A 416-nucleotide genomic window follows, 5' to 3' on the forward strand; every position below is an offset into this window, starting at 1 on the left:
AGGGGTTGGCCTGTTTATCGCAGAGTCACTTGTTTGCACAAAACTGCTTAATGCCTCAAATGATGTAGTGGAAGTTTTAGCAGTAAAGATCGAGAACCAAAACCTAGTCATTGTGGTATTCTACAAGTCTCCGGATGCAACGTCCCAGCAATTCCAGGAACAGCTGTTAAAAATTGACCACTGTCTGGAAAATCTGCTAGCTCCTGCCCCCAACATCTTGCTCTTGGGGGATTTCAACTTAAGGCACCTAAAATGGAGGAATATAGCAAATAATGTTGTTGTAGTGATAACACCAGGAGGCAGCGCTGACGAAAACTCACACACACACGAGCTTTTAAATCTCTGCACAAAATTCAACTTAAACCAGCAAATAATAGAGCCTACTAGACTGGAAAATACACTAGACCTCATCTTCA

This window comes from Cherax quadricarinatus, chromosome 53, assembly GCF_038502225.1.
Source record: "Cherax quadricarinatus isolate ZL_2023a chromosome 53, ASM3850222v1, whole genome shotgun sequence".
Taxonomy (NCBI): Eukaryota; Metazoa; Arthropoda; class Malacostraca; order Decapoda; family Parastacidae; genus Cherax; species Cherax quadricarinatus.